This window comes from Bombina bombina, chromosome 1 (assembly GCF_027579735.1).
Source record: "Bombina bombina isolate aBomBom1 chromosome 1, aBomBom1.pri, whole genome shotgun sequence".
NCBI classification, from domain to species: domain Eukaryota; kingdom Metazoa; phylum Chordata; class Amphibia; order Anura; family Bombinatoridae; genus Bombina; species Bombina bombina.
Genome location: NC_069499.1, coordinates 422,749,718 through 422,761,756, shown reverse-complemented (window position 1 = coordinate 422,761,756; position 12,039 = coordinate 422,749,718). Strand labels below are relative to the sequence as shown.

At 37.9% G+C, this 12,039-nt stretch overlaps 1 protein-coding gene across 4 annotated transcripts in view; it reads right to left on the bottom strand.

Annotated features, from left to right (window-relative positions):
- TANK (TRAF family member associated NFKB activator) overlaps positions 1–12,039 on the bottom strand; it is a 188,255-nt gene that overhangs the window by 126,010 nt on the left and 50,206 nt on the right. Inside the window, exon 1 of one of the 4 annotated variants that reach the window (XM_053698362.1) lies at positions 3,423–3,530. The exons of the other annotated variants lie outside the window; for them this stretch is intronic. The gene's annotated coding sequence lies outside the window, so the exon portion shown is untranslated. Of the gene's footprint in view, positions 1–3,422; positions 3,531–12,039 lie in introns of those variants that run through there. 4 annotated transcript variants of the gene reach the window in all.

Genomic DNA, 12,039 nt, shown 5'->3' with positions numbered 1-12,039 from the left:
ATTCTTTATACTTAATCCCGATATTATAGTCTTGAGATAGGGGATAAACCCATAGATATTAAAAAGTGTTTAAATCTACCCAGTTCTCAGTCTTCATTCAACCATATGCCTGTGTGGGCTGCAAACATTTATGAGAATGTGAGATTATCTTGAAATTGCTTGAAAGTGCTCCATAAAAAATGAACAGGGATATTGCATATATTTATGTATGTGGAAAGCTTTTCACACCATTTTATTTGTTGTCAAGCATTGATATTTTTGGTGTTTTTCAGTCAGCCCGGTAAAGCTTATTCATGTCTGCAGCTGTAGAGGACAATATATGCTTTGTAGATTAATAACTTTCTGAGAGTTTTCATTTCATGTCACACATACAAAACCCATATATTTATTTTGTGTCGTTAGATTGATAGATTTGCACTGAAAGCGTTGTGAATATAGGATAAAACAATAATCAGAAAAACAACGAACACCTGCTGTGACATTAAAAAGAAAAACACATTGGCAGACAAGTTGCCACAGCATATGCTTGAAAATATATGTGGTCTGAAGTTACTCTATTATAAATGCTGATGCTGTCTGTGCATTATACTATCCCTGCCACAGATGTCACTGGAACAAAGCTTGACAATTAACAGCAGCCATGGTTCCTAAAATTCTGTTTCTGGCTCCAGGTACTATTACATAATTTTGTGGCATATATATATATATAAATCAATATAATCGATAATAAGTGATTATGAAAAAAGTTGTTAAGGAATATCATAATCGATTAGTTGGTTTGTAATTAGTTGGTCTGTGCACAGCACCAGCTGCTTCACTCCAATGAGCTCCTGCACATGGTATTGTGTTTTATGGTTATGCCCTTAGCCTAAAGGACGTCTACAGATGTTTACTTTCACTTTTTAAGGACAATATAAGGTTACAACTATTCATGGCTTATGTGCAAAAAAGAAATAAAATAGGAGTTATAATTTGCATTGTTTATATTAAATAATGTGACTTGAGACTATGCTTTGCGTGATATAAGCCAAGCTTGTTATTTACACCTAGCCCTAGATTGATAGGATTTGTTAATTAAATTGATGTGCACTAATATCTGTTTGCACAATAATTAGCGGATCACTTGCTATTGCTATATAGATACGTGTGTAAGACTTTGTCCTGTTATTGATATAAGTCCTTAGCGCTTTTGACTTTTTTGTTTTTTGTATTATAATTGTAATATGTACCAAATTCAACCTCTATATGTATATATCTGTTATTTTAAGAGTGGACTAGATATTTTTTCCTAACCTTATAGCTGGTTATTTACCAGTACAAATAGATGTTCAAGAGATTTTTATATTATGATGAATGAAGTACAGGTTTACTTTGTTAAGAGGCCCCTTGCATTGGTGGATAGATAACAAAGATAAATATCCCACCTTGGTGAAATTGGCAAAACCCTACTTATGCATCTCAGGGACCTCAACACCATCTGAGCGCCACTTCTCTGCTGCAGGCAAAATAGCTTGCGAAAAAGAGAGCCAGCCTCAGCCAGGAGCATGTGGTCACGTTGACGTTTTTTCATATCAATGAAAAGTCTCTAAAAGAGTGAATAACAGAATATTATAAACAGTGATAGTCTACCTCTTTCTAGTTCTACCTCTTTTTGAAACAGTCCGTGGTGTTTTGCTTAATTATAAAAAAAATTCTCTACTGTTTAAAAATTGGACAAACGGCTGTGTTAATGTAAAGTTGTAAAGTTTTAGTCTAATAATACTAGAACAACAAAGTCCTAGAGAGGTGTGCTGGTGTGTGATGGGACAGAACACCGGGGATGGAGGAGCAGCACTCTTGATAAATCGATGTGAAGAGATATGTCCTGTAGATACAGAAGAAAGAGGCGCCACATAGGATACTATTGTCTGCAAAGCAAGCTAACAATACAGAGATAAAAACACCTAAGGGTGTCTACTCACAAAAGCAGGGGCACAACCGGAGTGCCGAGCTGGGTGGTTCGGGACCAACAGAGTTGCCCGATAGACTCAAGACACACGTCAGACGTCAGGTAACTTGATGTGGGGAGACCAATTTCAACAGCCGATTATTTGTGTAGAGCACACCAGAGTAATATAAGGAGCGGCTGGAAATTTACAGCTGTTCGTTCCTGGCAGACTGCTTCTATGTTTGAATAGGTGGGAATATAGCTGGCAGAGTCAGCTTACGTATTTATAGATATAAAGAATCACTTTTCCTACTCTGTTTGATTCAACAATCCTGGCGTCTCAACTGCTCTGCTTTCGCTGTCTTTTGTTGCGGGGCTCAAACAGACCGCAAAAACAGAGCAGTTGAGACGCCAGGATTGTCAAATCAAGCAGACAGAGTAGGAAAAGTGATTCTTTACATCCATAAATACATAAGCTAACTCTGCCAGCTGTATTCCCACCTATTCAAAAAGAGAAGCAGTCTGCCAGGAACGAACAGCTGTAAATTTCCAGCCGCTCCTTATATCACTCTGGTGTGCTCTACGCAAATAATCCGCTGCTAAGATTGGTCTCCCCACATCACGTGACCCGACGATTGGCGTTTAAAGTTTTAGTCTAAAGTTTATATTTGTAACACTCAATATGTGGATTGTTTTTTAAATAAATAATATATCGGCCAATTAATCGATTATGAAACTAATAGTTTCAGCCCTATAAATGTCTAAAATGTAATGCACTTCTCAATACTATGCTACAAAATTCAATCCAGTTCCCAAAACCACAATGACATAGTGATCAACAGGTGAAGGGACACACAAAAAAACTCCACTACAGTTTCCCTTTAAGCAGCAAAACATTTTTTAAAAGTGTGGTCATAAAATTCCTCTTACTATAGATCAACACTGGTACCAGTGCTTTGGAGGAAAATTGTAAAAATGGAATATATTTTGTATTTTTTATTATGAGGAAAAGAATGAAACTTTGTAGCACAACTAAAGGGAGAGTAAAAAACAAATCCACACACAAGAGAAAAAAAAGTTTCTTCATTCTGTAATCATTGTTACACATATCCTGATTATTATTTTTTTTAAATCTTGCATCAAACCAGTATTCCATATACAGATAGTTTATTAATAACATCTCTAGGAGGTAATATTTTTTTTACTCATCATTCAGTCATTTGAGTTAATCGTCAAGATTTAGTGATGAAATGGATAATACATGGATTGAAAGTTTCCATCGAGAATTTACTTAACTACACTGTAAAGCATATTAAGAAAGATACTCATAACTCAGTCATTTGAGTTGTTGTCAGGAGTTAATGATGAGATATAAAAGATTTGCTGAATTATAAAAACATGGATTGAAAGTTCTATCGTATCATTCATTAATTATACTGTTAATCAAACACCCTGTATTTTCCAAATGATCCATTGTTCTGAACTCCCCACTTACCAGTCAGTGTGACAATTTATGCGGAAGCAACTCTCTCACCACGACTGATACGTAATAGGAAATAAGAGACCTACCAGGCAAGTACGTTACTTTCTCTGCTGCTTTTTCTGCACGTGATAGGTTACGAGTGAAAAGGAAACTAAATGCTACCCTAACCACCCCTCCTGCAGCCACTCCTGCATAGCGCTGGGCTTGCCCCCTTTTTGCACACGAGATTGTAAAACAAGAACAATTTTCGCAATAGTTATTGAAGGCGCATTGGATTAGCTACTTGTACCTGTGGAAACTAGTTGGAACATTTGTGAAGATGTCTGTGCGCCTATCAGGACTTTTCCTGTAATAGGTATCGTGTGTAACACAACTATTTTAGTAGCTTGAAAAGCACATCTCAAAATTCCTCATTGTCACTTATCCATCATCGATTTTCATTTTTTTTTTTTATATAGGTTTAATTACTTTTAATTTCAGACACTGATTTGTTTCGAATGTTGTTTAACCCCTATATGTCCGTGACCTGAGAGTCAGTGGCACTATGGAGCAACTGGAGTCGCTGCCTCACATTTGTACTGTACCCTGGACCAGTCTTACACTTCTCTTATTTAAATTTAATTTGTCAAATGTATTAACATTATCAAATTTTGCACAATCTTTTTATATGCATATTTTTTTTGGGTACAAGCTCACAGGGTATACGTATACTAGTCTGTGATTGGCTGATGTCTGTCACATTGTACAGGGGGCTGGCAAATGGGAGAAAATGTACATTTGTCAATAAAAAAAGTGTTAATATTGCATTTTTGGTAAAGGTGGAGTTTAGCATCCCAAATTCCAGCGCTCGGTTGGAAGGTACCACATCCCGCCATAGAGGGTGGGGACCATGGATAGGTTCCCAGTGGCGGGTGCGGCGGCCGGGAACAATATTGGAACCGAGCGTTGTGGCGCCCGGGAACAATATTGGGAAAAAAGTGATCAACTCCACATTTACCTAAACATGTTATATTCTTACCTTGGGAATTACTTCAGAAACGTACACTTTACAGTGGAAATTACTTCAGAAAGGTAACGTAAGGGGACGGGACCATGGATAGGTTCCCAGTGGTGGTTGCGGCACCTGGGGCAGGTATTTGAACAGATCGCTCTTTTCCAATATAGTTTCTGGGCACTGCAACGCTCCATTCCCGTTGGGAACCTATCCATGGTCCCCCCCCCCATCCACAGCGGTATGTGGTACCTTCCAATCATGCGCTTGGAATTTTGGATGCTAAACTCCACCTTTACCGCATTCTCTTTGTATTATGCACTTGTTAAATCTGCAATCCTACTGTATTTAGTGGTCCTTGGAAGGGACGCTAAAAATTCCCAATAATATGTTAGTTTTGCTTGCTGCATCACACAGTATATAGAACTAAAACTCAGTTGTTTACATTTAAAGGGACAAAAAACATACTTTTCTTTCATGACTCAAAGTTTACAATTTTAGCAAAACATTCCAATTTTTTTTTTTTTTTTTTTTTTTGCTTTGTTCTTTTGATATCCTTTGTTGCAAAGAAGGTAGGCAGGCTCAAAAGTGTGCATGTTGTCAGCAAGAACACTAGATGGCAGCAGTATTTCCTGATATGCAGTGCTCCAGATATGTGCACACTACCTAGATATATATATATATATATATATATATATCTTCAACAAAGAATAACATGAACATGAAGAAAATTTGATAATAGAAAAAAAATTGGAAACATTTTTAACATTTTATTTTCTGAGTCATGTAAGAAAAATGTTGTTTAATGTCCCTTTAAATCCTTTGCAGGAGCATATTGAAAATAGACTACAATGAAGTAAAATTAAAACATTTTCGAACTAATGTATATTTTTGGAAATATCAATATCAGGTGTCTCAAAAATCTTTGAAAATAAATTGAGTTTAGTGTAATATTGTGTAACCACTTTTAATGTTAGCATAATGCTGTGTATATAGGGTTGCCAGGTGTCTAGTATTCAACAGGACAGTCCAGTAATTTATCCAGTTGTCCAGTAAAATCTATACAAGAATAGTGGAGACTAAAATGTCCATTTTATTTTCACAATCTCCTGGGTGGCAGCTATGGCACAGAAAGAAGTGACACTGCAAATGCATTATTATGTGTGTTTCTGGCAACCAAGGAGGGTAAAAAAAATACAAAAAAACACTGTTTTATTTGTGACTGGTAGTCATGGGGGTGTTAAAACACTGTGTGTGTGTGTGTGTGTGAGACTCCTGGGGTAAAATCTCTGCTTTGTGTTTTACTGGTAATCATGACTGTGTAAAAACACTGCTCTGTGTGTACCACTGGAAATCAAGAGAAGTCAAATCACTGTTGGATGTGTGTTACTGGCATATAAAGGATAAAAGCATCAGCTGTGAAAATTATACATGCGGGGTCAATAATTGGCTCAGAGGGAGGTCTTTTGGAGGGTCCACTGTGTGACCAGAATTTTTATGGAGGACAGCTGTCAACCCTTTCTGCACATAGGGCCATTCCAACAGGGATTTACTAACCTGACAAGCACAGAACATTAAGATTCTGTGCAGAGTTGCAAACTAAATCAAAGGAAAGCATTATATAACCTTTAAACCTGTTACGGCTATTTAATGCTCATTCTCTGCTTAACATGGGACATGAAACCCATAATATTTCTTTCATGATTCAGATTATACAATTTTAAACAACTTTAGAATGTACTTCTATTATCAAATTTGCTTTATTCTCTTGGTATCGTTTGTTGAAGAAGCAGCAATGCACTACTGTGAGCTAGATGAACAGATCGAGTAAGCCAATTACAAGAGGCATATATGTGCAGTCACCAATCAGCAGCTAGCTCCTTGAGCCTATCTAGGTATACTTTTTAACTAAGGATACCAAGAAAACAAAGCAATTTAGATTATACAAGTAAAATAGAAAGTTGTTTTAAATTGTGTATTCTATCTGAATTATATAAGTTTAATTTTGACTTTAATGTCCCTTTTAAAGGGGCATAATGTAACTATGATGAATGCCAGCAATTAAGTACAGTGCAGGCATGGTGCTGTTGAAGGGAGGCTCAGACTAGTGTGAGTTATTTTTTTTTCTAAAGGAGAACATCTATTAAAAGAGTGTACATATGTTTTATTTTTCCTTAAAGGAACACTAAAGTCAAAATTAAACTTTCATGACTCAGATAGAGAGCACAATTTTAAACAGCTTTCATATTCACTTTCATTTTCAAAAAGGTATGCAGTCTTTTTTATATGCACACTTTCTGAGGTACCAGCTCCTGTTGAGCATGTGCAAGAATTAACAGAATATACATTTATTCATATTGTGATTGGCTGATGGCTGTTACATGATGCAGGGGGAAGGAAAATTGAATGTACTTTGATAATTGTCAGGAAAAAAATCTACTACTCATATGAAATTCAGACTAAGGGCAAGATTACATATGTGGCATCACCCGCAAAAGCTTGGCGACGCTGGTTTTACGCAGTTTTGGTATTGCATATACGTGCCACATATAAATGCGGTACGTATATTTCACCCGATGGCCGCTATCCCCTGGAAAAACACCAATTTAAAGTAAGCTTACCAAATTTTATGGTAAATTCTCTGAGTTTTCTAGCTTGTAAGAGAGTACAAATATAATTTACTCCGAAAAACGTCTGTACTAAGCGTTCAACCTCCACTGTGTCAAATTCTGAGATCTGAATGGAGTAACGGTCCTTGAGCCAGATACTTTCTTTTCGGCAGAGTCCACTGGGGGGCAGAAGACATCTGTACTAGGTGCGCATACCATGTCCTGTGGGACCAAACCAGAGCTATCAAAATCACAGAAGCTGACTCCTGTTCGATTCTGGCAGTGACTCTTGAGAGTAGAACAAATGGGGCAAACAGATATGCTATCTAAATGTTCCAAGGACACACTAGATCATCTATAATCAGCTTTCAGATCTCTTGATCTGGTACAATATGCTGGAAGTTTGGGATTCAGCCTGGAAGTCATTTGATCTACTTCTGGGAGACCCCATATTAAGACAAGGAGATCAAAAATGTCTTGATGAAGAGACCATTTCCCTAGATTAACTGACTGACGACAGAGAGTCTGCTTCCCAATTGTTCCATGTAATGTGAATGGCAGAGTTCAGGGATTTTTCTCTGCCCATGACAGAATATAAGACACCTCTTATATGGCTAGCGGACTGCGAGTTCCTCCTTGGTGATTGATATAAGCAATCACTGTAATGTCCGTTTGAAACCGGATTCATTTCTCTTGTTTGAGAAGGGGTCAGGACTGAAGAGCTCGAAGAATCACTCTGAGTTCTAGAATGTTGATAGGTAACCACTCCTCCAGAGGAAACCAAACTCCTTGCATCCTTTGAGATTCCCAGACAGCACCCCAACCTAGAAGACTTGCATCTGTGGTGACCACAGTCCAAGTAGGCCAAAAAAAAAGACACCCCAAGGGTCCAAAAAGGACTCTCCCTCCACCATAAGAAAGATTGTTTGCCTGACTAAGGAATTGAGAAGAATCTGCTGATCTAACTGAAAGCAATCTGTTGACCATTACTGTAGCATGGACAGCTGAAGAGGGTCCAGATGAAGCACTCAAATTGGACGGCATCTGACGCTGCTACCATAAGACCTACTACTTCCATACACTGAGCCATATTTGAATAGGGAGAGGATTGCAGAGAAAGAGAAGTTTCCTGTAATTTGAGCCTGAGATGTCTGTCAAAACAGATGCATAAGAATGGAGTCTATGATGACTCCCAAAAATATCTCTCATTGCTGGAGATAAGGAACTTTTGGGAATGTTGATTCTCCAGCCCTGATCCTGAAGAAAGGAAAGGAGCTTGAGTATGAGAGATAGCTAAGGGCAGAGTAGGGGCCTGAACCAAGATGTCGTTCAGGTAAGGACCCATTGAAATTCCCTGGGCTCTGATTACTGACAATAATGCTTCCAACACCTTTTTAAAAATGCAGGGAAGCTGTGGCCAGCCCAAATAGAAGCACCACAAACTGATCCTGAACACATTGGAAAAAGGCAGCCGCCTTTTCCAGATTTTTTGGAACATGAGACAGATTAAAACATTCCCGAGGAGGCATGGAATTAAATCCTATTTGATAACCTTGGGAGATTATGTTTACGACCCAAGGATCTTAAACTGAATGGAACCAGGTCTTCTGAAAAAGACTAAATCTGCCCCCTAACGGACGAGAATCTGGATTGGGGCCATTCCTTCATGCTGATTTTTGATTGGAGTTTGACTTCTTGGTCTGCTTGTTGTTAGACCATGATAATCCAGGTTTCCAGGAGGGCTTGGTGGACTCAGGCTTCTGAGAGGGAAAAAAGTTTTATTCTCTTTAGGAGTGAAAACGCTTTCCTTGTCTCTTCATCCCTTTTGGATTTCTTATCCTGAGGGAGAAAGGATCCTTTTCCTCCAGTACCAGTCTTGATAATGGAATCCGTAACCTGTTTTTTGAGACCGTCAGCTGACCAAGATTTCAGCCATAAGGCCCTTCTTAACAGAATAGCAATAGAAATATTCTTGATGTGAATTTTGACAATATCCAGAACAGCGTCACAAATAAAATCATTAGATATTTTAATGCCTTAATACAATTTTGGATATGCTCAGAGGATTGATCTGAGAGAGAGAATCACACCAGAGTGATGAAGTCACAGCAACACAGGTGATGGCAACTGCAGGTCTGAGTTGAAGACCTGTCTGAAAGAAGAGTTTTACTGTCCATAGGGTCTTTGAAAAATGTGCTGTCCTCTCTAGGAATAGTTGTACGCTTTGCCAAAGTGGATATGGCTCCATCTACATAATGAATAGTCTCCCATAGTTCCAATTTTTTGGAATTGGATACATTTTCTTGAACCTATTTTAAGAAGCAAAAGGAAAGCCAGGCTTATTCCACTCCTTAGCAATGTAGTCAGATATCAAATCAGAAACCTCAAAAACTTTAGGTATTTTTGGAGGAGCCTTAAAAACTAAATTTTTTTGATTAAGAGGATTAGAATCTGCCGTCTTAGATTCTGAGATACCTAAGTTGTTTAGGGGATTGTGAATGTGTTCAACCTTGAACCTAAAAGTAGAATCAAACTCTGGTTCAGCCACAGGTTCTAGATCATCAGAAGAAATTTTATCCTCTCCAAATTCAGAAAATGAATCAGCAGTTAGAACAATGTGAAACTGTTGTGATCTGAACTTGAGAGGGGGGTCCCTGTAAATTCAGCACATTAGAGATGGGCAAATCCCTAGATTTGAGTTTACGCTTACTTGAATTGTGGATAACCACCAAAAATTCAGACACAGTCTTGTGGAGATTTGACTTTAATTCAGGAGAAAAGTCAGTTGTAGCCCCCTGGGTAACATATTCAGATACAGGACAAATATTTGTATTTGAAGCTATAAACGCATAGGGCAGATTAGCTTGTAAAAGCTGTGGAGCACACCTAGTACATAACTGGTTAATTTTAGCAACTGGAACAGTTTTGCAAAGTAAGCAGGGGAATTGAGTAGGGGTATGATTTGTGGGTCTCTTTTCAAATTAGTCTGACAAATTAAGAGCGTTGCCAGCCATATTAGACTAAAAAAGTGCTTGTAAGATTGGGTGTAGAACAGTAATACCACTAGCCATAGGTAGATAATCCCTTTATTAACCATTCCCCAGTTTTGCACAGCCAACGTGGTTATATTAATATACTTTTTAACTCTGTGATTATTTTGTATCTAAACCTCTTCTGACAGCCCCCTCACATGACTATATATTATCTATGGACTTCCATTTTAGCCAATAAGTGCTGTGTCTCGAACAACTCCATGGGAGAGAGCACAATGTTATTTATATGGACCACATGAATTAGCAGTCTCTTGTGAAAAGCTATTAAAAAAGCATGTGATAAGAGGCAGTCTGTAGTGGCTTAGAAACAGGCAGAAATTTAGAGGTTTAAATGTTATAAAGTAAATTGATATGACAATGTTGATTGTGCAAAGCTGGGGTATGAGTAGTAAAGGCATTATCTATATTTTTAAACAATAACATTTATTTAAATTTTTTAATAATATAACCCCTTTACTACCCATTCCCCAGCTTTGCACAACTAACATTGTTATATCAATTTACTTTATAAACTTTAAACCTCAAAATTTCTGCCTGTCACTACAGACTGCCTCTTATATCAGAGCATTTTTTATAGCTGTACACAGCAAGACACTGCTAGTTCATGTGTGCCATATAGATAACATTGTGCTCACACCTGTGGAGTTATTTATGGGTCAGCACTAACTGGCTAAAATACAAGTCTGTAAATAGCACTGAGATAAGGGGGAAGTCTACAGAGGCTTAGATACAAGGTAAACAGTATATTAATATAACAGTGTTAGTTATGCATAAATGATGAATTGGTAATAAAGGAATGATCTTTTTAAATAAAATTGTGTTGTAGACTGTCCCTTTACAGCTTAGTCTGACTATTATTTGATTATCGGGAAACAGAGAAGCCAGAGTCTTATAGGAGCTAAGTGAGGGGTTTTGTATGCATATTTAAAGGGACAGTAAAGTCAAAATAAAATTTTCATGATTTAGACACAGTATGCAATTTTAACCCCTTAAGTGCATTTCAGATTAAAACTTCCCCAAAAGACCAGAGAAATTTTAGCATTTTGCCATCACTCCATTTAAACAGAAATAGAGCCTTGTTTTTTTATTTTTTATTTACCCATCAAAACTATGGGGCCGATTTATCATTGTTCTGTCCGACATGATCCGCTCAGCGGATCATGTCCGACAGACATCGCTGAATGCCGACAGCATACACTTGTGCAATGCCGCCCCCTGCAGATTCGATCGGGTTGATTGCTGCCCCCCGCTCAGAGCAGGCGGACGAGTTAAGGAGCAGTGGTCTTAAAGTGAATGTAAGTTTAGATGATAAAGTGACCGTTTTTTTAAAAAACGATTAAAAACAGGGGCACTTTAATTCATCAAAATTTACATTTTAATCGTGTTGTGAAAATACTTACCTTTTAATCTTGACAGCCGCTGCATCAATTTCCCCGCCTGTCACAAAGCTTCTTCCCGGGTCTAAAATGAGGAATCCGGCTTCCTCCAATCACAGCGTTGAATCAGATACTGATTCCCCTGCGGGGAAGCCGTTATTAGAGGATAACCAATCCGTCATTTCTGACATATGAATAGGCTTTGCGACGACCGGGGGGAATCGCTGGAGCGGCTGTCACGATTAAAAGGAAAGTATTTTCACAACACCAGTGAAATATAAATTTTGATGAATTAAAGTGCCCCTGTTTTAAATCGGATTTTAAAAAAACGGGCACTTTATCATCTAAATTTACATTCACTTTAAAGTGAAGGTTAATTTTGATGAATTAGTGCCCGTTTTTTAATAATCGTATTAAAATCAAGGGCACTTTAATTAATCAAAATTGACATTTCACTTGTTTTCTTCAAAAACTTACCTTTTATTCCTGGCAGCCGCTCCAGCCCTTCCTCCGCCCTTCACAAGTCGTCTTCGCGGGTCCAAAATGACGAATTCGTCTTCCTTCCATCACGGCGTTGCATCAGGCCAAGATTCCCCCGGG